We start from the raw sequence: 22,816 nt of genomic DNA, 5'->3' as shown, positions 1-22,816 counted from the left end.
GTAACAATTTAGTCCTAAGAAGGCTGAGCCTCTGTCATTTGCAGTCCAAATATCAACAGAGAATCGCCTTCTGAGAAAGCTCTTTTTGCAGTACAGTGGTGCCTCGCAAGACAAAAAGAATCCGTTCTGTGATTCTCTTCGTCTAGCGGTTTTTTCATCTTGCGAAGCAAGCCCATTGACGGATTAGCGCTATTAGCGCTATTAGCAGCTTTTAGAGGCTTTTAGCGGCTTATCTGCTTATCGGATCAGCTGATAAGCGGCTTTTAGCTGCTTTTAGCTGCTTTTAGCTGCTTTTAGAGGCTTATCTGCTGATCGGATCAGCTGATAAGCGGCTTAGCGGCTTAGAAAAAGGGGGGGAAGGGGGGAAAAACCAGCAGGAACTCGCAAGACATTGTCGTCTTGCGAAGCAAGCCCATAGGAGATTTGTTTTGCGAAGCACCTCCAAAACGGAAAACTCTTTCGTCTAGCGAGTTTTCCGTCTTGCGAGGCATTCGTCTTGCGGGGCACCACTGTACAGCACCACTGAACCATCTCAGCTTCATAACATAACAACAGGAGAGCATTCCCTACACTCGCAAGGAGTTTCAGACAATTCAAAAAGTTTGTGCAAAGTCTCATGTGTCTCTCGAAAGGAAATACACCTCTGAGAGTCTTTCTGCCTAGAGGGACTTACCGAAAAAAGGAAAAAAAGACAGGGATTTCATAAAAAGAGGATATCCTCCTAAATCTCCCGCTGAAACCACTCCTCAGTATTGAGCAAATGTCCTTCCATAAACTGCTGCTAATAAAATGCTTCCTCTCTTCACAATGTCCCTCTTACATAGCAGTCTCTAAATCCCCAAATGTGGATGTATTAATACATACATATTTTTTAAAAATTCCAAATATTTATAAACTCTTTTTCTGACAACCATCCAAAGCAGGAAAAAACATAAAATACAGAAAAGGAAAAGACATAAAAGCCCAATAGTCATCAAAAGCTTACAATTCAACAGAGAGCCAATCATTAGCTTCCAAATGCCTGGCAGGATAAATAAGTTTTTGCTTTTTATAGTAAATACAGTATAAATAAAAAGAAACAGGATGTAATGATCTAATTTCTGCCAGTCCTTTGTCCCACATCTCAGTGTTTTCACCACCTCCCCAAAAAGCTGGAGTTCCAAAACCTATGGATCTGCAACTCTTATATGATCATTGCCTTGTTATTAGAAGATTCCAAAAAGTTTCCTTACACATCCCCTTTCCCAATCCTGACCCATCTGGGAATGATTCACACATTATGTTTTTAGAGGTACACCCATGTGTTGTTTATAAAGCATACACTTCAAATGTGATTGGAACAAGTGTGTTTGGGAACGGAGAGGTTCACTTTTCACAGAGCCGGATCCCTGTGCAAACCGGCAAACCTAGTATTTTTTTTCTGCCTGCAGTATAAAGTGCAGGAAAAGTGCAGCTGGGCTTTAAAATGTTAATAATGATGATGAGCAAGTGATGATGAGGAAGTAATGAAATTGGTGTTTAATGTTAGAGAGAGAGAGAGCAATCTAACCCCTGGCTAAAAGGCAAACAGCTTTGTCTGCTTCTCCGCCTCCGCATTGAGATGATCGTACTAATAACAGCAGTAGTGGGGGCTTGAGAGAGGAGATGGGAGAGAGGACTGGCAGTCAGAGGCGCCTGGCAGGCACAGGGCGCAGGTAGCGGAGGCTCCATCCATCACACCTTCATCTGACAGATGCTGGAAAGAGACCGAGATCAGACGCTCCCTCTCGGCCAATCAGAGAGCGGCTGGAAGCTGATAGGCTGCTGACGAAGTGGTACCCGTAGGGATGCTGTGAAGATGACCTGCCGATGACCTTGTTCCAATCGCCAGCATCCTTCTGCCTGCTCGGCTGCATGGCATCCCTCCCACAACTGCCTCTGTCGCTTGGCTTATTATACCAACGGCAGAAGCCCGCCCTTAACAATTTGGCAGCCCTTCTGAACGGACCGGCTTGCCTTGGGGTGGACTGCAGAGAATGCCCTGCTTATTCTAATGGCTACAAGCTGCAGAGTCGGGGAAGACCACTAACTACCCCAGGAAATCAAGTGACACACCAATATTAAAGAGCCTGTGGCTGTGTGAGAGGACCATGGAGTGGGTATTCCTGTGCACGATTCATTTTATTTTACTTTATATGAAATTTCTGATGTGACAATCTGAAACACACACACTCCTTTCTTCCTTCCCCTCCACCCCCACCCCACCAATGCTCCCACTACCCGGAGGATATATTGTTTATTTCACACGCTTACATTCTGAATTAACCACACTTGTGATTTTTTTCTCCTTAATTCATGATTTAGATGTGACAGTTCTGGATAAATAAACAAATAAAAGCTTTGACTTTGATTCCCTGGTTTTAAGAGGAGAGGGGAGAGCTACTGAAAGCACCATTAATCCATACCCTCCAACATTTCTCCAATGAAAATAAGGATGTCCTATTCCATAATGATAATAATTTTATTATTTATACCCTGCCCATCTGACTGGGTTACCCCAATCACTCTAGGCAGCTTCCAACATATATATAAACTTAATAGAACATGAAACATTTAAAAACTTCCCTATACAGGGCTGTCTTCAGATGTCTTCTGAAGGTTGTATAGATAGTTATTTCCTTGGCTTGGGGGTCACAGGACTCCATACCCTCCAACATTTCTTTGATGAAAATGGGGATGTCTTAAGGGAAAGCGGGGCATTCTGGGATCAAAGCAGAAACCGAGACAGCTTCTATAAATCTGGGACTGTCCCTAGAAAGTAGGGACACTTGGAGATTCTGTTAATGTTGAAGGCCACTTCCTCCAAGTCCAAGCAAGTCTATTTAGCATCATTGCCATACTGTCTGTGGACATGTCTCCTCATCAAAAGAACAACTATAAAGGAAAAGGACCTGTGAGCATGGGCCCTACGCCTCTGGTTTTTCACCACTACACAGCTAGAGTCTTGTTAGACACTTAAAATGAATGAGTGGGCCCTGACCTGGCAGGGCTCTTCACCATGTTCCTGCAAAAACTGCAAAATGTTGTGGAACTGTGGGGAAGGGGTTGAGGTTGTGAAATTAAACTTTTACGGGTGCAGTACTGACCACAGAAATCTGGCTTTCATGACAGCGCTTCATATCACAATGTTATTTCAAACATTCACAGTGATTCACACTTATTCACTCTGTAACCCTCAGAACAGCTCTTCAAGTCAGGCTGGTATGATTACCCCATACAGTGGTACCTTGGTTCTCAAACTTAATCCATTCCGGAAGTCGGTTCCGAAACCAAAGCATTCCAAAACCAAGGAGCGCTTTCCCATAGAAAGTAATGCAAAATGGATTAATCCGTTCCAGACTTAAAAACAACCCCTAAATTAGCAATTTAACATGAATTTTAATATCTAACGAGACCACTGATCCATAAAATGAAAGCAAAAAACAATGTACTGCAGTCACACTATCTATCAATCAGTAGCTGAACTGGGTCCCACAAAGTCACAAAAACAAAAAAAGGTACAAAAATGCAAAATAAATAGCAAAAACAGACAGACCTCAGCGTAACACTCAAAACAGAAGTGTGGGACTCAAATCGGAGCACATTTGGCTTCTGAAAACAGTTCGCAAACCAGAACACTTCCTTCTGGGTTTGCAGTGTTTGGGTTCCAAGTTGCTTGAGCTCCAAGGCGTTTGAGAACCAAGGTCCCACTGTATTGGAGAAGTGGAGGCTGTGAAGAAATAAGATCTTTTTGAAGGCCAGCTACTGTCCAGGTGGCTGAGTTGAAAGTGAAACTGGGGTCTTTCAGACTCACCACTCACCTTATTCCATCTCTCAGGAAAACTGAAAATCCTAATCTGTGAAATTTCTAACCCAAAGACATTTCAGCTCTTCCATCTGAGCGTAAGGTTCCAGTTCTGAACTGCTCACCGATATCTGAAAAGGGCAACAGCGCCCCACCCTAGAAGAAGGGGCTTCACTAAGTGAAACTGATCTTAGAAACTGTCTGTCAGGAAAAGATGTAATTTATGACGAAGCAAGTTGTTTCCTATTTAGCTTCTCTTGCCTAAAGGGCATCACATTTGCAAAGTGCTCAACACCTGTGAAAGGATCATTCAGCATTTGTTAACAAGAAAAATATCTGACAATGATCATTTCAGCATTCTTGGATGAGTAACTAGGTTTTATAGGCGGTGTATTTTGTCAGTCTGCTTTACATCTGCTTTTCTTCATATTTTTATTTATTTATATTTATTGAAGACCCACGATCGTATTTTTATTTACTCTTTCCACCCCCACTTCTCGTACCCGTACACTGAAAAAGAACATGAAGATGAAACACGGGCGGCGGGGGGGGGGGGTTGATAACATTTCTCTTTCCCTTCTTCCCTCCAGGTGGAAATTTGCCCATATATATCATGGGAGGGGAACACAGCACAGTGAGAAAGTGCACACACTTTGCATGCAGAAAGAGCCAAGCTTACATCTGTACCATCTCCAGTTAAGAGAACTGTGTGATGGTGAGACAGACCCCTGCCTGAGACCTGCCCTGGAGAGTCATCACCTAGTCTAGTCAATATTACATTTAGGTGGACTAAGCATACGTAGCTATTTTAACCTAGCTGGCTTTAAAAAAAAATAAAAATCTACATTTATATTCCACCTTTCCAGCAGCAGAGCTGTGAAAGTTCATCTTTATAAGGAATGAATTGTCCAAAAATTACTATGTGCTAATTAGGTTGGGATGGGACGCGGGTGGCGCTGTGGGTTAAACCACAGAGCCTAGGACTTGCCGATCAGAAGGTCAGCAGTTTGAATCCCCGCGACAGTGTGAGCTCCTGTTGCTCGGTCCCTGCTCCTGCCAACCTAGCAGTTTGAAAGCACGTCAAGTGCAAGTAGATAAATAGGTACCGCTCCGGCGGGAAGGTAAACGGCGTATCCGTGTGCTGCTCTGGTTTGCCAGAAGCAGCTTGGTCATGCTGGCCACATGACCCGGAAGCTGTCTGCTGACAAAACGCTGGCTCCCTCGGCCAATAAAGCGAGATGAGCGCCGCAACCCTAGAGTCGGTCACGACTGGACCTAATGGTCAGGGGTCCCTTTACCTTTAATTAGGTTGGGAATAAGTTAGGTTGCCTCTCGCATCACGTGATAGATTTCCAGTGTAGTCCTTGGGTACATCCATCTCCCTATGGATGGAACACCTATTCTGAGCTGGAGTTGTAGTCAAGTGTACGCCTCTCCCCCCCCCCCCCCAATTACTCATCCCTGGGTTTTTGAACTTCAGGCCCATTTTGGACTGCCACGGCCTGATCTTCACAATCTCAGCATCCGAGAGATGGAGAGAGAGAGAGAGAGTCCTGCCCTCTCCTGCACTTTTCCTCCTGGGCACATACATCACCTCCATTGGCATGTTTGACAAACACACCCACCCCTTGCCTGCTGCCCTTTAAATGGCTGGCTAGGCTGCGTGATGAGTTTAGAGCAACACCCTCTGAATGCCACCCATTAGGCAAGAAATTGACAAGACAATTACTCAGGGAGGTGGACTTTCTGCAAAGATCCCAGAGACTTGGCTGTCTTTGTGAAACGATCCATTCCCTAGCCTTTGGAGTGTGCCAAAGTATCAAAATCAACCTTTCGTTGTTCAGCTGATGTTCTGCCTTTGTGAACGCAGGGCAAGAGGTTGCTATCTGGTTCTTCTATCAGTTTAGGACATACAGCACTGAGCCTGGAACTTGAGATCAATGACCCCTGGCTGTTTTTCCTTCCCACTGCATGATGGCATTCAGAACAGAGATCCATGCAGATCATGGGCTGCCTTGCGCAGGCTGCCCTGGTAAGGTGAGGAACAGGTGGATGCACATGAATGACCCTGGTGGTCCTCTCCCATAGTGAGCAAATAGCATATGAGCTGTGCTGTGCTCTGCTGAGTACCATCCAACGATAAAAGGTAAAGGTAAAGGGACCCCTGACCATTAGGTCCAGTCGCGGCCGACTCTGGGGTTGCGGCGCTTATCTCACTTTATTGGCCGAGGGAGCCGGCGTACAGCTTCCGGGTCATGTGGCCAGCATGACTAAGCCACTTCTGGCGAACCAGAGCAGTACACGGAAACGCTGTTTACCTTTCTGCCAGAGTGGTACCTATTTATCTACTTGCACTTTGACGTGCTTTCGAACTGCTAGGTTGGCAGGAGCTGGGACCAAGCAACAGGAGCTCACCCCGTCGCAGGGATTCGAACCGCCAACCTTCTGATTGGCAAATCCTAGGCTCTGTGGTTTAACCCACAGCGCCACCTGCGTCCCCATCCAAGGATAGGGAAGGAGTTGTGGTTTTTTAATCCAAGGATAGGGAAGGAGAAAAAATTGCCTATTCAGTCTGCAAGCATTTCTGCAACCACATGGACACAGGTCATTCCCTACATCTAACATCAGCACTTTTACTTTCAGGTACAGAAGGGATGAAATACACAGACATAATAATAATAATAATAATAATAGTAGTAGTAGTAGTAATTATAATAATAATACATTGATTTATACCCCACCCATCTGGCTGAGTTTCCCCAGCCACTCTGGGCGGCTCCCAATCGAGTGTTAAAAACAATACAGCATTAAATATTTAAAACTTCCCTAAACAGGCCTGCCGTCAGATGTCTTTTAAAAATAGGAGAGATGCTTATTTCCTTGACCTCTGATGCGAGGGCCTGGCAGAAGAAAACCCACTGCTGTCCTTCTCATTATTTGGCCCAATGAGTGCAAAGCCACTAAGATGCATAACAGAACACCTGGTGTGGATTTTAATGATATGTATTTTAGGAAACTTTATCATTGAATTTAATAAACCTATTAGAGACTACAGGGATGAGGAATCTGTGTCCCTCCAATTGGTCTCCAACTCCCATCATCCTTGACCAGGGATCAGCAAACATTTTCAGCAGGGGGCCGGTCCACTGTCCCTCAGACCTTGTGGGGGGCCAGATTATATTTTGAAGGGGGGGGAAATGAATGAATTCCTATGCCCCACAAATAACCCAGAGATGCATTTTAAATAAAAGGACAAATTCTACTCATGTATAACACGCTGATACCCGGACCGTCCGTGGGCCGGATTTAGAAGGCAATTGGGCCGGATTCGGCCTCCGGGCCTTAGTTTGCCTACCCATTTCCTTGACCATTGCCATGCTGGCTGGGACTGATGGGAACTGAAGTCCAACAACAGAGAGGTGTGCAGAGCGGAGTGGTGGAGATGATCAAGGGTCTGGAAACTAAGCCTTTTGAGGAAAAGAGAGATGGGCATGTTTAGCCTGGAGAGAAGACTGAGAGGTGACACACAGCCATCTTCAAACACCTAAAGGGTGGAAGAGGGAGCAAGATTGTTTTCTGCTGCTCCAAAGGGTAGGACTCAAACCGATGGATTCAAATTTCAAGAAAGGATATTCCTACTGATCATTAAAAACTTTCTTACAATAAGAGCTAAATAATCCCCGGAATGGACAGTGGGATGGACTATCTCAGAAGGTGGTAGACTCTCCTCCATTGAAAATTTTAAAAGAGAGGTTGGATGGCCATTTGTCAAGGATTATTTAGCTGTGATTCCTGCATTGCAAGGGGTTGGACTAGATTATCCTTGGGATCCCATCGGTCACGACTGGACCCAATGGTCATGGGTCCTTTAAGGGACCGACTCTGGGGTTGCGGCACTCATCTCGCTTTATTGGCCAAGGGAGCCAGCGTACAGCTTCCGGGTCATGTGCCCAGCATGACTAAGCCGCTTCTTGCGATCCAGAGCAGTGCATGGAAACACTGTTTACCTTCCCATCGGAGCGGTACCTATTTATCTACTTGCACTTTGAGGTGCTTTCGAACTGCTAGGTCGGCAGGAGCAGGGACCAAGCAACGGGAGCTCACCCCGTGGCGGGGATTCGAACCACCAACCTTCTGATCGGCAAGTTCTAGGCTCTGTGGTTTAACCCACAGCGCCACCTGCGTCCCACGTCAGGGCTATTACCCAGAAACAAATGCAGGAAAGCCACTGAGCCCTTCACTTGAAGGGAGGCTGCAGCCAATTCTGACTCCACAACAACTGTACCTGTACGTTACACCTGTGTGCAAATTTGCATTCGTTGCGTACAGGCTACAGCTTTAGTCATACTCTTCAGCAATGTAATGAGTGGTTCTCAAAGGGCAGTGTGTGTGATTAACTTGTGTGTTCAGAGAGGAGGATCGGTGACGTACAGGTGAGCTTGTCTTGGGGAAAGGGGGTGGCACCAGGCGCCTTGCATTTTCCTTTCCGCATTCTGATGCTCTGCTTCCATTCCCCCTTCTTCTCCACTCTGGCTTTCTCCTGCAACCCTCTCCTTTTTTTGCAGAGGGTTTTGCCACGCTATATTTACAGAAGGCAGCGATAAATCCACAGTGATTCTCCAAGCACAGGACCATAAATAACCCCATAGCTCATTAAGCCCAGCGATCACACGGCGGCACTCCCCTCGCAAGATGAAGTGCTGCAGCCACGTGGAAACGCCAGCCAAGGGGTCTCGCCTTGCCGGTCCCTTCCTCCTCGCGAGGGATGCAGACGAGGAGAAGTGGCACGTCGCCGTATCAGGCCACTTTATGTGGCTGTGAGACGCGGAGCACACTTCTGAGTCACACATAACTGTTCAACAGTTAGAAGCGCAGGGCTGGCGGCATTATTCTAACCCAGCACCGCATCCATGATCCAGAAATTATACCAAAAACAAGGAAGTTTATTACAACACCTATAAGCATGGATGCTTGGTCATGAACTTTTAAAAGCAATTTCTGAATGGTGTCTATCAAGGCCGGGTGTTTATTTGGGGAGGGGGGTTATTTTATAATTTAATAAAACAAGGTGGATTATCCAGTTATTGTTTCATCCACCACTGCCATGTGGCCCCTGGAAGGTTACCCCAGACAGAATGTGGCAGGGACCCCCACCCCTGGGTTACTTACATGAAAACCAATGCAAATACTGCTTTTTGAGTTTGGTTAGGGCTGCCCTGGTTCTCATTGTCCCGATCTGAGAAATGCAAATCCCTTCTCTTCTGTTTCCTACCATGTCAAAACTGCCTTGTCAAAACATAATTTGTACTGTACGCTCCCATTTCAGAAGCATGCCAGTGCTTTTCTTCTAGAAAAAAATGGTTCCAATACTGTGTACCGTTGAATACCCCCAGAAAAAAAGCATTGCTCCAAACTCATCTGAATTTTTCAAACTGCCCGAATTCCATCCCACGGGGTGGGGGTATTGGGTTGTCTTTGTTTTCACTTTTATTACATATTTTCTGTTTTTCATATTGTGATTTTATGTTGTGAGTGTATACCCTGAGTGAGGTATTCAAACAACAACAACAACAACATAATCACTTACCTAGGGGTAAGCCATCCTGAATTTGCTAGGACTTACTTTTGAGTAGACATGGTTAGTTTCGCAGAAACAACACAGTGTGAAAAGTGAGGAATCCATTTTGACGCATAGTGACCAAGGATGGAAGGAGAATCAGAGCGGAGTCTGAAAATTCAAGTAACTCTGATAGATATGTCACACACCACAAATGAATGCAAAGTGCCAGAGTGGGCAGAGTGGGTTCCTCCCTATTAAGCAGGCAGCTTCGTTGGGATTGTGACCATCACCTCTATGGCTTTAGGACAGGTGAAACCCTTCATTTCCTCTTCCTGTGCAAGGTATTCCTGAGCTCCAAAGTGCCCTCTAGTGGTCACTTCAGGAAGCGGCTGCCTCCAACTCCTATGTTGCCAATAAAACAGAGCTATAATAACAGTGCCACCTTTATGCTACAATTAAACATTCTTGCAATGGCCTGCGTTGACATAGGTAAGTGGTAACCTTTGTGAGACAACTGAAACAAGCCACATTATGCTGCTTGTCTGTTGCAATCTCATTTCTTTTAATGGACAAACAAATGCTGTCAATAAAACACACAGGGCTGTTCTATATTCTATAATCACACTCTGCAAACAGCAAAATTAGCATCAGGTGCAGAATTCTGCATTCTTAAGGGCCTGGCTTATAATTTTTAAAAGCACGTTCCTACCCCTTAAGTCTGCAGTAAGAGACTGAAAAATATGCTGACCTTACTCATAAGCCAAAGGGAAGTTAAGCAGGGTTTTCAGCATGAAAAGGAGGGCATAGATTCAGTGCTGTGCACAGTTCTTCGGCTTACTCTGTGGTGAACAGGGAAGTGAGAGCTGGACCATAAAGAAGGCTGATCGCCAAAGAATTGATGCTTTTGAATTATGGTGCTGGAGGAGACTCTTGAGAGTCCCATGGACTGCAAGAAGATCAAACCTATCCTTTCTGAAGGAAATCAGCCCTGAGTGCTCACTGGAAGGACAGATCCTGAAGCTGAGGCTCCAATACTTTGACCACCTCATGAGAAGAGAAGACTCCCTGGAAAAGACCCTGATGTTGGGAAAGATGGAGGGCACAAGGAGAAGGGGACGACAGAGGACGAGATGGTTAGACAGTGTTCTTGAAGCAACCAGCATGAGTTTGACCAAACTGCAGGAGGCAGTGGAAGACAGGAGTGCCTGGCGTGCTCTGGTCCAGGGGGTCACAAAGAGTCGGACACGACTAAACGACTAAACAACGACGACAACAACATGGTGAACAGACATGCAGAAATAGTGTAAAATTTATGTGTGCTAAATCTGCAAAATTGATGCAAAATTCAGCTTTCCTTGGAGCAAAATTGGGGTTGTCTTCATGCAATTTTTATTTTATTTTGCGATGCAGCCCAAACGCAGCAGGTGTGCAGTACCTAGTGGTGATGGAAAGCCACTCCCAAACTATGGAGGGGGGGTTGCGGGCGCACGCCCCCATCCACACTCTCGCGGGGCTGGCGCCAGCCCCGCGGGGACTCAGGGATCCCATCAATATTCATATCTGGCAGCACCAGCCAATGGGCTGCCGCTGGGGGCAGGGCTACCTGAGGGCACTTAAGGTCAGGGCAGCCCGGGCTCGCCCCTTTTTCCTCCTCTGCAGCAGCCGCGGTTTCCCACCCAGCCACCCTTTAGGTATGCATTTGGACTTTGCTATGGGCTTCGGCTGGTCGCCGCAAGGGGCCTGGTAGGAGTTTTTCCATTTGGCTAATTGGCTGAATTTTGAAGCCACTTGGTTTTTTCACCTACCTCGTAGCAAAACGTCACAACTCTTTGGTTTTGGCGGTTAGGCATTGGCCGGGGTATTGTTATGCAAATGAGGTGGGGGGGAGGATCGGCATCACCTCCCCCAATGCTTGGAGGGTAGTTCGTTAAAGGACTCTGGGGGGGCGTCGCCTCGTCCGAAACCTACGGAGGCTAGGGCCTAAAGCGCGCTCCCGAGCGGTAACTCCTTGGGGAGCGCCTACAGATGTACATCTGGGGGCTCCCCCTGTTGGTGCTTAACCCTCCCCGGTTAGACCGGATAGACTGTTAGGGCCAATGCCTAAGGCCAATACCACTCTTACCTGTAATCAATAAAGTTGTGGCCATTTTTCGCCCATCAACCTAAATTCTGGTGTCCGGTGTCTTTATTTATTCCTTCTGGGGAGGGGGCGGGTATCGCCACGCAAGACCATTTTGAATGCTATCTAGTGGAGCAATTCTATATGAGGATCTGTGTTTAGGCAACAACTCCTAGAATCAACCATGAAATCATGCATACCCTCCAACATTTCTCCGATGAAAATATGGACATCCGAAGGAAAAAGTGGGACATTCTGGGATCAAATAAAAAACAGGGATGGCTTCTGCAAATCCAGGACTGTCCCTGGAAAATAGGGTCTGAATCACTCCCTATTGCCAGTACGAAGGAATAATTCTTCCTCTCACATTGAAGGATTCAGCATCCAAGCACTTGTCTAGGTAAGAATCATCAGTACCACTATAGTAGTTTAGAGTGTTATGCTAGGACCAGGTTCGGTTCTTCCTTCAAGCACACAGCTTACAGATTCCTCCCCAACCCTCCATCACAAAGCTTGGGCCAGCCACCATCTCTTAGCTTACCGTACCTCACAGGATTGTTGTGCAGATAAAAATGGGTCAGAGAACAATGTACACTGCCCTGAATATTCTTGGAGGAAGAGAGGGATAAAAATGGAGCAAAGCAGGGAAATAAACAAACATGTACCAGCTACATATATTGCAAGGATTGTCATGAAATCCACACAAGACAAGCAAGCTGAATGCAAAATATTGTCTCTGGCCAAACAGGTATTGTAAGCTTTCGCGGCGCTTCAGAAGCCTGCAAAGCCAGTTTGACCAGAAGCAATGGCAGAGCTGGGGGGAATAGTGTACATACCAAGGGCATACTACCATAAATTTCTAGGGAGGTTGGGAGTTTAGTGGACTGTAGCCTCAATCCATTGTTCTGGCTAAGGGGCACACTTTGGCTCTGCCCTTTGGACTTCATACGCAACTGCATTTGCTCATATTCTTCCCCCATAACCTTTGTGTCATCACATAATCCTTTGTTGCCTCCAGCCTCTCAAAATTTAGATTGTATGTTCCTCGGGGCAGAAATTTGTGCTGCTGTTTTGGTTTGGATTTTAGCATGAAAGTTTCTGGGAAATGTAAAAAGAAACAAACAACACGAACTTTTTTCTCTGGCCTGCACCATCTGTCTTTTAAGGCATGAGACTGCTGCTTTTAGATTCCCTGAGAATCAGAGCAGTCAGCAGAAAAACTGCATCAGGTCTTCCAAGACAGGAAGCATGAATTTAGATCCTTAATAACAAGGAGGCTGGCTTTCTCTTTGCAATTAACACCTGGACATCTTTGAAAACTGGGGGGGGGGGGGGGTTAAAGCAGGAAGGAAAAAACGATTTAGTATTTCAGTGTGGTACACAAATGGCCTGGGAATACTGTAACATTTAAAAATGCATGCCCTTCCACAGATTGTTAACAGCGATCCATAAATAAATAAAATACAAGGAGTTCTCCTATTTATCAGGATGGCAGAGCTGTGTGCCATGCAAAAGGGCTTTGGGAGGAGGGTATCTGCAAGTCATACTACTGACCCATCTAGGTCAGTGTTGTCTACTCAGACTGGCAACAGCTCTCCCAGGTTTCAGACAAGGTATATTCTCAGTCCTACCTGCAGATGCCGGGGACTGAAGCTGGGACCTCCATGCAAAGCAGGGGATGTACCACTGAGCTGTGGCCTTCCCTATTAAATGACTGGAGTCATATCCATCTTGGCTGTGAGTCCTGGAAGACCTGTTCCCTGTCCTACAGGCATTTTTCTTCCTGAACTGCATGGGAGGAGCCTTGACTGACTCCAGCTACAAAAGCTCAGGCTGCTGAAGAGGCCAGAGAGCATCTTGGCTGTGAGACCTGGAAAGACCTGCTCCCTGCCTTGCAGGTCTTTTTCCACCTTGCCTGGGAGGGTGGGGCCCTGACTGACTCCAGCTACAAAAGATTGGGCTGCTGAACAGACTATTGTTTAGTAGGATTTGTTGGGAGGGTGGTTTGTGCTGTTATTGATACTGATTTCTGTATCTTTCCTTTAGATTTTATTTTTATGTAGAATTTTTTATGTAGAATTTTTTTATTTTATTTTATGTAGAAATTGTCCAATGTGGTTGCGTGTATTTTTATGTTCTATCTATCGTTTAGGACCACTTTTATTAATTATGTTGTAAGCCACATTGAGCATTGTGTGAACTATGGAAAGGTGGCCTACAAACAGAATTATGTATTTATGTTTATGTTTATTTATTTATTCTCCCCATTTTTCCTTTGCTCCCCTCTCAAGACAGTTTTTCTCCCACTTGCTCTAAGTGCATAACGTACAGAAGTTGCAGAATCCAGATGTTCTTGACACAGAATTTGGATTGCAGGGGGCAAGGAATTCTACTTTATTTTCTCAGTGTGTCCTAAATGCAGCCCTGTTCATGGGACTCCCACCATCAGCGGCAGGAAAGGGCTCCGAGCAGGAGGTTTAATAGGGGCTCTGAGTTATGGCAGCCAGGAACCGAGGAATCAATGTTATTGGGGTGGAAATCTCTGCCGGTAATAGATGGCACATGGCGCCGTCCCTCATGAGTGACTTAGCAGCTGCTAGCAAGGAAATCCGTCACACTGCATGGGCTTCTGTGAAGCAAGCTTTAAGAGGCAGGAGGAGAAGGTGGGCGGCTTACCAGAGGTGGTCAGGATGATTCGCAGACAGTCTCCTTTGACATTTGTATCTGCCCAAACAAGGCTCTGCCTTCTACTTTCGAGATAAGGAGGATACTGGACTGGGGGGTATGGGGGAAACAATGGGTAAGGAAGAAGATGTCTTGCAGCGTATGCGGGATAATCTGTTTATTTACATGTCAAGCACAGAGGATCAGTAGCAGGCACCTAGGCAGAAACCAGAAGCAGTATCAGTTCCTCCAAAAGCTAGCTGCGTCAAGCTTCTTCAACCTTAGGGCCACATTTCCTTCTGGCCAATGGCAACATGCCAGTGGTGGGTGGAGTCGTAAGCAAAAGTGAATGTGAATTTTCACTTTCGTGCAATAGGCTGGTTTCTACACATTCACAAGCCCCTCTCTGCCTTCCATCCAGGCACACAGGAAGCATAATCAGAGTTCAAGGACCTATGCCAGCCAGGCAAAAACCTCAAGGGGTGGGACGGTGCAAATGAGGACCACTGAAGGATGTGAGGCTTTGGAAGAGGTTGTGTGGCTGGGGGCAGAGTTCCAGCAGCCAGGCAGAGAAGCCAGCAATTTCTAGCAGCTGGATGGATGGCGGCTAATGGATCCTGACAAGACAGAAGTACTGTTTGGGGGGGACAGGGGGCAGGTGTGGAGGACTCCCTGGTCCTGAATGGGGTAACTGTGCCCCAGAAGGACCAGGTGCGCAGCCTGGGAGTCATTCTGGACTCACAGCTGTCCATGGAGTCGCAGGTCAATTCTGTGTCCAGGGCAGCTGTTTATCAGCTCCACCTGGTACGCAGGCTGAGACCCTACCTGCCAGTGGACTGTCTGGTACATGCTCTAGTTATCTCTCGCTTGGACTACTGCAATGCGCTCTATGTGGGGCTACCTTTGAAGTTGACCTGGCAACTACAACTAATCCAGAATGCGGCACCTAGACTGGTGACTGGGAGCAGCCGCCGAAACCACATAACACCAGTCTTGAAAGACCTACACTGGCTCCCAGTGCGTTTCCGAGCACAATTCAAATTGTTGGTGCTGACCTTTAAAGCCCTAAAGCCCTGGCCTCGGTCCAGTATACCTGAAGGAGCGTCTCCACCTCCATCGTTCTGCCCAGACACTGAGGTCCAGCGCTGAGGGCCTTCTGGAGGTTCCCTCACTACGAGAAGCCAAGTTACAGGAAACCAGGCAGAGGGTCTTCTCGGTAGTGGCACCCACCCTGTGGAACGCCCTCCCATCAGATGTCAAAGAGAAAAATAACTACCAAACTTTTAGAAGACATCTGAAGGCAGCCCTGTAGGGAAGCTTTTGATGTTTAATAGGTTATTGTATTTTATTGTTTTGTTGAAAGTCGCCCAGAGTGGCTGGGAAAACCCGGCCAGATGGGCGGGGTATAAATAATAAATTATTATTATTATTATTATTATTATTATTATTATTATTATTATTATTATTCCACATAGGACAAGACAGGCCAGTGTCCATGCAAATCATAACATCAGGAATGGCAATAAGCAAAAGCCAATGGGGGAACATTTCAACTCCCCAAGACACTCTGTAACGGACCTCAAAGAGACCAACCTTGAACAAAGGAACATCCAAGGGAGACTGCAATGCGAAACTGTTGAATTACAAAAGGTTTGACACTTGAGGATTGAATTGGGACCAGATAACTTTATCACGCTACTTGTGTTAATTGGCTTACCGATGCTAGGATGTCTGTGCTATCGACCACTGTTTTTTTGGTGAATGCCTACTGTTAATGTGGAAATTATGATTATTGGCATTTCCTTATTGACCCTGCCCTCCATCCCTGTATAGGCGCAGTACTTGCTACTCAGAATAACACTTCATGCGTCTGATGGACTGCAATCCCTGAAAGCTTATGCCGTAATAAATTGGTTAGTCTTTTAAGGTGCCGCCAGATTCTCGGTTCCTGAAGTGGAAACAAGCCTTTACAGAAAGAATTCTGGCAGATTTTGGTTTTTGAGAAAAGATTGAGAGGCTGGAGCCAGCTTGAGCCAGCTGGCCCCTGCTCTAGGCAACTTGGAAGAGGGATCACTGTTCATCGTGTGTACATTTGCAAACCTTCCGCTAGTATCAATGGCAGCAACCCAATATGGCATCGCTAATTCGCAGTCTCTGGGCTAGCGCTTGTCGAGCCTGCGCCCAGCCCCTCAACCCAAACCTAAGATCACATCAATTGTGGGGTTGTCTCTTGATCCACTTTGCCGCTAATCCCACAAGGATTTATCACCGGTCTCGTTCCGCGGGACAGGCAATGCCTCAAACCCTGTGAATCTATTAATGTGTGAGCCTTTAATTTCCTTTCACTGTGCAGAGGATCTTGCCTTTTCTATGTGGGTATCAAACTGGAGAGTGTGGGGAGAGGGAGGGTTTAACACAGGTTAAAATCATTAATTAACCAATCAGACCCAGGGTGAGAATAAATCCTTTCTCATCCCAAAGGATGGGTGACCATGTGGACTGTTAAGCAAAACCTATTGATCATGGGTTGTGGGGGGGGGGTGTTTTCCTCCCAAAGAAAATGTTGCTGGGGGCTGGAAACCCACAACACCCATCCTGTCTGGAGAGGCATGGGGCATGCAGCCCCTGAACACAATGCCCATTCTGAGCAGCGCACCATGCGTGCCAGTTCATTACGTTGCCTGTCGGCCACTGTGATACAGAGCCAGCCACTTGCACAGGCGATTTATGACAGTAGCAACAGCAGGGAGTAAATCACGAACATGTCGCGATAAATCACACCTTGCGGACGTGCATAGTGGGGACACAAGTGATCGCTGTGTCCTAACCAGCCGGCTGCTGGCTTTACATTCCCACCAATCATCTCCAGCATGAGAAGAGAGCCAGTCTAGCAAGGGGGCAGGACTGCGGAAGTCAAGAAGAGGGAATACAAAACCACGAACTGGGAGAAAATTGGAGGTCGCCATCTGGGATCTAGGTGAGGGACGGGGGAGAAATTCCACTCGGCTGGCATTTTCACAACCAAAACACAGCTATTTTTCAAAATTCAAAAATTTCAGCTTCCACAACTTCTTTCAGTGCAATCCCCCAAGCAAATACAGTCGTACCTCGGTTCTCGAACAGAATGCATTCCGGGAGTCTGTTCAACTTCCAGAATGTTCGGAAACCAAAGTGCAGCTTCTGATTGGCTGCAGAAAGCTCCTGCAGCCAATCCTGCAGCTGTGCCGGATGTTCGGCTTCTGAAAATCATTCGAAAACCAGAACACTCACTTCTGGGTTTTAATCGTTCGGGAGCCTAGGCATTTGAGATCTAAGGTACGACTGTAATGTGTGCAAAAATGGGCAGATTAGGGGAAAGTTCACACAGGAATTCATATATAAACTTCTGGCTTCTATTGATCATTTTAAATTTATATTTTATGTAAACAGCTTATTGATTTTTTATGATTATAGACCTATAGACAAACTATAGAAAAACCTATTTTCTGCAGTAAATAGACAAATAAATAAATACTATGGGTATTACTTGCAAAAGTGTACAGTGGTACCTCGGGTTAAGAACTTAATTTGTTCTGGAGGCCTGTTCTTAACCTGAAACTGTTCTTAACCTGAAGCACCACTTTAGCTAATGGGGCCTCCTGCTGCAGCTGCGCCGCTGCTGCACAATTTCTGTTCTCATCCTGAAGCAAAGTTCTTAACCCGAGGTAATATTTCTGGGTTAGCGGAGTCTGTAACCTGAAGTGTCTGTAACCTGAAGCGTATGTAACCGAAGATACCATTGTATTTTTTAGGCAAGAATGCACACAAAAACACAAAAACACAGATGAAACTAAAAACACAGATGAAATTTTGGGAGGACTTTTAAAAAATAATAATTGCCAACTGTTAAAGAGAACTGAAGATTGGAAAAATGAGAAAATGAAACAGAATCATCCATCCCTAAATTCCAGACTCATCCGGAACCCAGATTTGTCAGATCTACAGTTCTACTTCCACTCTTGCCCAAGAGCTGCCCAGCTTAGGCAACTTCCTTCAGTCTCTGAGTCACTGCATTTTTTAAAAAAAATCTCCAATCAGCTTGGCACCAGGCTGACAAACCCCAGCTTAGAAAGTTGCCTGCACATTTTGCTTTATAATTTTCCTTCCAGGAGAGCAAGAGGCTTGTATAATTGTTTTTTTGTTTAAGTTCAGAGTCGGGCCCCACTGCAGACACGGGCCATCATGCATGTTATGTTTTATGATCGCATTTTTGTATTGCATTAGATTGTTATAAGGTGTACATTGCTTCTTTGCTTCTTCAGCTTGTAAACCGCCTTGGGTATTGTCAGATACAAAGACGGTATACAAATTAAACGTGGTGGTGGTGCTGCTGCTGCTGCTGCTGCTGATGATGATGATGCAATTCTTCCAAGCGCACCATTACAGCCCAGCCTTGCATGAATCTGTTTTTCCCCCATGACTTTTTGGATGCTTGGATTCACTTGGCATGGGGGAGGGGGCAAATACATTTTAGACTGTCTGATAGCAATAGAGGGGCTTATATGGTATATTTTAACGAATTGTTGTCAGATCTGTTTTCATTCATTGTTGCCCACCCCTCCCTTTTTGAATGGGGCAAGATATACATTTGCAATTCATAAGTTCTCCACCTTTGCAAAGCCTGTGTACGATGGGCCTGCAGCAGTTATCAGAGCAAAATATAACTCCCTCAGTTTTGTTTTGCTTCTTACAGTAAACACCACATTTCTTCAACTCCATCATATTCTAAATATAGGTTCAGGCCCATTTAAGGCTGCAGTCCTATATGCACAATTTCCTGAGAATAGGGCTGTTGAACACAGAGACACGTAACCCTGACTGAGTATAGATGAAGAGGGACTGTGTTGCAAAATTGCATATCTTTCAATATTTCAACATTCCAAAGCTGCCAAGCAATTACTTTGAAAGCTGTCCACATTTGTCAGAGCCATTCAAAAACTGTCAGTCAGTTTCCCTTTCTCTCAATTATTTTTCATTATGATCAGCTCCTCACTAGTCTTTACTTTTCTCACTTCTTCAGTCCTAGGCACCTCCACTGGTGCAATGGGCTTCCATACACACAGTGCAACGTCCTCATCTTCTCCTGGCCTCCCCAGTCCACTCAGTGCTCTCAAAATCGGCTCTGGGCAGTTGGGGGGACCCTCAAGAGCAGAGTTTTGGTGTATGTGGAGATGAAGAGTGGAACTATGAGCATGGAACAATGGATTTAGCCTTATCTAAGAAAACAATAGGAGGGAAAGGAGGGACGCAGGTGGCGCTGTGGTCTAAACCACTGAGCCTCTTGGGCTTGCCGATCAGAAGGTCAGCGGTTCAAATCCCCGCGACGGGGTGAGCTCCCGTTGCTCAGTCCCTGCTCCTGCCAACCTAGCAATTCAAAACCACATCAAAGTGCAAGTAGATAAATAGGTACCGCTCTGGCGGGAAGGTAAATGGAGTTTCCGTGCGCTGCTCTGGTTCGCCAGAAGCGGCTTAGTCATGCTGGCCACATGACCCGGAAGCTGTACGCTGGGTCCCTCAGCCAATAAAGCGAGATGAGCACTGCAACCCCAGAGTCATCTGCAACTGGACCTAATGGTCAGGGGTCCCTTTACCTTTAAGAAAATGACCAGATTTCAAAGGTTCAAAGGTTACAATCCTATATCCACTTAGCTAAGAAGCAGGGCTGGAAGGATTTGTCCATTTCAGTTCTCTCAGTTTCCAATTTTTCTGATCTCAAATTTGGTGATCCACATTTCTGCAGCAATTTGCAATTTAACAATTGGACTCGAACCAAAGGCTTCAAGTTACAAGAAAGGAGATTCCAACTAAACATTCAGAAAAACTTTCAAACAGTAAGAGCTGTTCAGCAGTGGAACAGACTCCCTCTGGAGGTGGTGGACTCTCCTTCCTTGGTGGTTTTTAAGCAGAGGTTGGATGGCTAACTGTCATGGATGCTGGAGCTGAGATTCCTGCATTGCAGGGGGCTGGACTAGATGACCCCTTGGTGTCCCTTCCAACTGTAAGATTCTATGATTCTAATCTTCATGAAAATTATTCGGCATTTTAGTGCAAATTTCTTGTAATAAACACATTATTGTATGCGGTTTTGACTCATGCACACATTATTGCAAGCAATTTCCCCTAATAGAATGCAATTTTAAACAATATTTCAATTTTAAAGCATATTTTCCCAAATATATGCATTTTGAAAAACATTGGTTGGTTGGGAAACTGCATAACAAAATTCAGATAAGTACCAATTTCAAAGTATGGCTGTGTTGCAGGTTTCATATTGTTTCAGAAAGTGCCTGTTTGATAGATTCACCTTTAAATGTGAACTGATGAACTGAATTGGATGTCTCCCCATCCCTACCTTGGAGTAAGCGTCATTGAGGTCAGTGGGTTTTCCTTCTGGATGAACCATGTATAAAAGTGTGCTGAATTAACTCTTCCCCCAGTGCCTTCTCACAGTTCTTCTACATATGTATTTAATCTGGGTATATTTCATTACCTCCAGCCCAGCCTAAGTTTTATTACCCAGTTATTGCTGGTAATTCACAGGATTAAATGTCTCCCCTACCACATTTTAAAAGGATTCCCTTTTAATAGCAGGAAGCAGCTTTTGTTTCATCTCCTCTAATGTTTCTAATCTGATGCCATATTCAGCTCCTCTCGGAGGTGATGCATTTGCTGGTTTTCAGACAGTCCAGGCCCCCACATCACGCGGACAGGGCGTTTCAAGATCTTGTGGGGAGGATTTCGTGGAAGTTTTTAAAAAAGCATGCAAAACAATGATGCTGGCGATAATGCCATGTTACATTGGCTCACACCACGATCAGTTACTGCAAAGGAGGGAGACTTAGCTTACAGATCTGCTTTACAAAGGCAAAAAAAGGTGTAGTTAAATCTCCAGATTCACTCAACATATTAAAATGACTGAGGCTGCCTGACTCTCCTGTCAGAGTATCAATTCACAAAGGGGGGGGGGGCATTGCAGACCATCCAAGTGCCCCTATTTTCCTGGGACAGTCCTGGATTTATAGAAGCCGTCCCAGTTCCTGATTTGACCCCAGAATGTCCCGCATTTCCTTAGGGCGTCCCCATCTTCATCGGAGAAATTTTGGAAAGTATGGTAGGACGTCCCTGTTTTCATTGAAGAAATGTTGGACGGTGTGGAGCTATGCGACCCCTGAGCCAAGGAGATAAGCAACTATACAACTTTTAGAAGACATCTGAAGGCAGCCCTGTATAGGGACGTGTTTTTTTTAAAAAAAGGTTTAATGTTTTATTATGTTTTTATATATTTTGCAAGCAGCCCATAGTGGCTGGGGCAACCCACTCAGATGGGTGGCATATGAATATTACTGTTGTTGTTGTTGTTAAAAAGCAGAGACATCACCTTGCCAACAAAGGTCCGTATAGTTCAAGCTATGGTTTTCCCAGTAGTGATGTATGGAAGTGAGAGCTAGCCCATAAAGAAGACTGATCGCCGAAGAATTGATGCTTTTGAATTATGGTGCTGGAGGAGACTCTTGAGAGTCCCATGGACTGCAAGAAGATCAAACCTCTCCATTCTGAAGGAAATCAGCCTTGAGTGCTCACTGGAAGGACAGATCCTGAAGCTGAGGCTCCAATACTTTGGCCACCTCATGAGAAGAGAAGACTCCCTGGAAAAGACCCTGATGTTGGGAAAGATGGAGGGCACAAGGAGAAGGGGACGACAGAGGACAAGATGGTTGGACAGTATTCTCAAAACTACCAGCGGGAGGCCGTGGAAGACAGGAGTGCCTGGCGTGCTCTGGTCCATGGGGTCACAAAGAGTCGGACACGACTAAACGACTAAACAACAAAAGTTTCATTGGAGAAATGTTGGAGGGTATGGCATTGTGACTGTTTCAATACCTTTAAGAGCAGCTTGATCAACACTAACAGATAAAACTCCTGCGAGAGAGTACAGCAGGCATAGGCAAACTCGGCCCTCCAGATGTTTTGGGACTACAATTCCCATCATCCCTGACCACTGGTCCTGTTAGCTAGGGATGATGGGAGTTGTAGTCCCAAAACATCTGGAGGGCTGAGTTTGCCTATGCCTGGAGTACAGCAACCAAAGTCGTTTGAAAGGCTGTGTGTTCTAGCTAGCTGCTTCCCAGGATGCACTTGTTAAGGCAAGGAGATGCTGAGATGGCTGGGCAGTCTTAGCCTGATCTTGCTATCCAGTCGTCAAAGGCCCCTGCGGAGCCTCTGCTCTTGTTCCAGAGGACGATTGTGGGAGATGCCACCCCACTCGCTTCCCCTTCTCTCTCCTCCCCAGTAACCGACACGCCCTGTTTACAAGGAAGCCTGCGCCGCTCCCTAACGAGGAGCATTTTTCTTTCTGCCGGGTTGTTAATTAGCTCAATGATCCTTGCAGATGTCTTGCTTGGGTTTATCAATCTCCTCTGGTGTCCCCGTCCTGGCTCAGGGACTAGTTGGTAGGTGAAAGGCACCTAGGAGTCTGGTAGGAATGGATGTTTTACCACATCAGATGCAAACTTTGGGGTCCCATAACACAAAGCTGTGTGTTAGCTGGTTCCTAAAAGATGGTCAGAGGACGGTGGCTGTCAGAGAGAGATTTTTATGTTTTAATGTATTT

Source organism: Podarcis liolepis, assembly GCF_965112155.1.
Source record: "Podarcis liolepis genome assembly, chromosome: 2".
Lineage (NCBI taxonomy): Eukaryota > Metazoa > Chordata > Lepidosauria > Squamata > Lacertidae > Podarcis > Podarcis liolepis.
Note: the sequence above shows the minus strand (reverse complement) of the source record.